Source organism: Ailuropoda melanoleuca, chromosome 6 (assembly GCF_002007445.2).
Source record: "Ailuropoda melanoleuca isolate Jingjing chromosome 6, ASM200744v2, whole genome shotgun sequence".
NCBI lineage: Eukaryota > Metazoa > Chordata > Mammalia > Carnivora > Ursidae > Ailuropoda > Ailuropoda melanoleuca.
The window spans coordinates 106,159,217-106,163,131 of NC_048223.1; the positions used below are offsets into that span (position 1 = coordinate 106,159,217).

The 3,915-nt window shown below is 44.8% G+C and overlaps 1 non-coding gene across 1 annotated transcript; it reads right to left on the minus strand.

Moving 5' to 3' along the window:
* Positions 1 to 3,076: 3,076 nt before the first annotated feature.
* LOC117802832 lies at positions 3,077 to 3,236 on the minus strand. The gene has a single exon (XR_004626355.1). It is a non-coding gene; the product is annotated as a U1 spliceosomal RNA (small nuclear RNA).
* Between the last annotated feature and the right edge of the window lie 679 nt (positions 3,237 to 3,915).

Consider the following 3,915-nt stretch of genomic DNA (forward strand, 5'->3'; position numbering starts at 1 on the left):
GCTCTGTCTTCAGATAGACCCTGAACATACTTCCTTTTCAACTTTTCTATCACCATCCCCATGGACCATCATTTCTCAGGGGGCTAATCACCATCACCTCTAAACTGGGTACCCTGCTTCTGCCTTCACCCCTCCTAGCCTGGGTCAGTGTCTCCCCAGCACAGTGGCCAGGGTAAATCTGTTCAGATCACTTGACCGTTGATTGTGTTCAAAACCTTCAGGTGGTTTTCCATCTCAAAGTTCAAGTCCTTGCTTTGGCCAACAAAGCTTTACGTGATATCCCTGCCTCGTTACCATCACCTGCCTGGCCTCATTCCCCCCCTGCACCTGTTCACACTGCTCCAGCCACACTGGCCTCCTTGCTTGCACGTGATAAGCAAGCTTTTGCCTCAGGACTTTTGCCCTTTGCTGGAATGCTTTCTGGAATTTTCTTCCCTCTGGTAAGTAGGTAGCTTAGCTCTTTACCACTTTCAGGTTTCTGCCCAAATAGAACAGAGAGATAAGCTTTCAGTGATCCCCTATGAAAATAGCACTTTGCTTGCTGCCCTGCATTCCTTTTTGTGTTTGCCTGCTTTCTTTTCTCCATGGCATTGATCACCATTAGACATATTATATATTTAAGTATCATGTCACTTCCCAACTAGAATATCAGATCCAGGAGAGCATTGGATTCTCTGCTCTGTTCCTTGCTGTAATCCTCAACACCCAGAACAGGGTGTGGTACCCAGTAGAAAGGCAATAAACACATATTTTTAAAAATCAATGAATGCATGAATGAATAATTATGACAAGTTGAGTCGGTGTATTCATGGAGCCTTTTTGGAACTTATTACAGGTCTGTAAGCCTTGTTCTATACCCTTTGTATTTGTTTTGCATGTTTGCTTGCTCTGTGTTTATTCTTGCTTGTTTACATGGAGGTGGGGTCGATACAAGGGCATAGAAGTTAGAGGCTCCTCATCAGTGTACCCACCTCAACGTGGCCCTGGAAAGGAAAGCTACGTCACACTCACCCAGCAATTTCTGGGCCAGGGCAGTGCCTCGAGAGTCCTGGAGAGCCCAGCTGTCCCACTCATCAGGGGACTTGCTCTGGACCCAGAAGACTCTGGGAGGTACCACTCAGTGGCCGGTTTAAGATGCCCTCCTTCCTCCCAAGGTGAGCTAGTAAAGAGGGGCTCCACCTCACACCCCTGCAAGCTGTGGACATAGACAAAGTGGGTTCTTAACTCCTGTTAGCAGAAATGCTCTCAGGTAAAGCCAAGGTCAATGACTATGCAGGGCTTTGGGATGTTATCATTTACCAAACAAAGAATTTTGCATTAAGAAACAGACAGGATTCTAGTATTGATTGTCCAATTATTACCCTCTAAGACCTTTAAGAAAATTTCTAGGCTCTCTGGCTTTGCTCTTCCCAACTGGTTAAAAGGGCAGGCTGGACTGATTGGAACTGGTGCCCAGGCTGGTAATGAGCTGTGGCCTGGAATTTACCTAGATTTGTGTTAAATCTTATTTCTGCAAATGAAGCTGTGTCATCTCAGGCAAGTTACTTAACTCTCAAGGACTTAATCTTTTACCCAAATGGAGGGAACAACAGATTTTAAGGTTAGTTATAGGGTAAATAGAGATAATGCATGTGATGAGCTTAGATATACATCAGCCATAGAAAAAGTGTTCAATATGTTTATTATTAATGTGATCGTCCCCATCAAAAAGATCCCCAAGGTCCTCGCCATGTGAACTGGCTTACAGAATTTTCCTATGAGACATAATTTAGATTTAGAACTCCATCTAGCTATCCATAATCTATCCGATCTGTCTATAGGTCAGAATTTCATAAACGGTCATTAGACTGAGTTCTAAATCTAAACTATATCTGTTGCCTGAATCAGGGTGAGAAGATTGTCCTTGACAGGTCACCCACCAAACACATGTGGTGCTGCCAGCCCCAGGCAGTGAGCGGGGACAGCTGCCACCATGTGCCTGAGCTCCATCCTATGTGCTCAAGGAGGGGCGGCCCCTGCCGGGGACAAAGGATGATGGTGGGATGCAGGTCTTTTCAGGCCAGCACCATTTGGTCACTGCCCCGGGCGAGGAGAGTGTCAGTGGTCATGGGGCCAGGATAGAGTGGGGGAGGGCTGGTGGGTCCCATGGTACTGGGAGCCGGCAGCTGAGGCAGAGAGGTTGGGGGTGGCAGGAATGTGTGTGAGCTGAGGCTCCCAGCCCCTGCGCATGCTCCATTGTCCCACTGAACTCTGCTTACAAAATATAGTCAATAACCAAATTACTAAGAATTTCAAGACAGACACCGCAGAGCCTTGAGCCCCCAGTGCAGAGCCCTTCTGAGGATCAGACACTTTTTGACGAAAACCTTTTGACATGGCACTTTTGGCTGTGAAAGCAGCCCTGAATCTCTGCCCCACGGAGTGGAGGCAAAGGTTAAGACAGTTACTATACATAGACTGTGTTGTCTGTCACATAGCAGGCTCTCGATGCCAATGAGGTTACCTTCAAATTGTCCCAAACCTGCTCTTGTACCAGTGCCCTGTTCTCAAAAGAGGGCACCTTTTTAAATTGCAAATTCAATCATGTTGTTCATCTGCTCAAAATGTTTAAGTTGCTTCTCTTTGTTCTGAAAATAAAGTTCAAACTTCATGTGGTCAGTGAGTCCTGGCACAATCTTCCTAAGACCCACCTGACCCCGTCACCCCATGGCCCTTTTCTCCTCCATCACTGTCCTCCAAGCTCACTGCTCTTCACTTTCATCAGGTTTCCTCCCACCTTGGGTCCCTAGCCAGGTGTAGGGAAGGGAGGAGTTCCAGGCGAGGGAAGAGTCTATGCAAAGGCTTACTCATTTGTAGACTTGAAAATTCACTTCCTCAGAGCGGGTTCCTTTGAGTTTTTGGACCAGCCAAAACAACCCCCATCCTGTGATGTGCTTTCATAATATCCTGTATTTGTTTGTTTTCAGCTCCCTAAACCAATTAATTTTCTTCAAAAGGACCCAACAAGGGCTCAGACTTAAATAAAAACCCACACCAAAACAGAAAATGAAACTTTCTTTCCTTGGCCAGAACTAAACAGGGGAAAGCATGAACACAGTCCCCCCAACCACAAATCACGCAACGAAGTTTCCCACATTTGGTAAATTGGAGGTCAGCACATCCAGAGTCCAGGGGATAAGACTTGTCCTGGAAAAGCCACCTTCGTAATCATGGTATCTTCTTTGCCAGGCAACTATATCCTGTGGGGTTTTTTTTGTTTTTTTTAAATAGAACTTCTAAAAATTCTAAATATAATCTGCTATTTAAAGACTACTGATTTAATGTGTCTCTAATTAAACCATAAGCATCATGCAGGCAGGCCCCATCTCTCTCTTGTTTATAGCTACATTCTGATGCCTAGTTGAGTGCCAGACACATGGTAGACACTCAATGACTATTTATTAAATTACTTATATACAGTGCCTAACCAGGATGAATAAGCTGATGTCCACTCACTTGAGATTATTGTCTGGTAAAGAATGCCCTTTAATACAGGTAAATCCTGGTTAGGTGATAGGACGAGACTAGTTTCAAGTTTCTTTCAATTCTTGCTCTTCTGGACCTCCTGGTCTCACCATTTTGGGTTTGAAACATTTTGTTCAGCATTTCCTAGGATCCTTACCCCTGTTCCTTGTATTATCACTCCTCAGCAGAAGGTATGTATATATCCTTCTTCCTCACCATTTGTCCATTCGTTGAACCTCCTCGTTTATTCAGGTGGTAGTGTCGTCACATAATCATTTTCTAGAATTTTCCTATAAACTGTCTGCTATTATACAAAGCTGAAAGTTGGATCAGATAAGCATCTGATATTTTATTTCAGCTCAGGTCATGATCTCTGCATTGTGAGATCGAGCTCCATGTCAGGCTCCATGC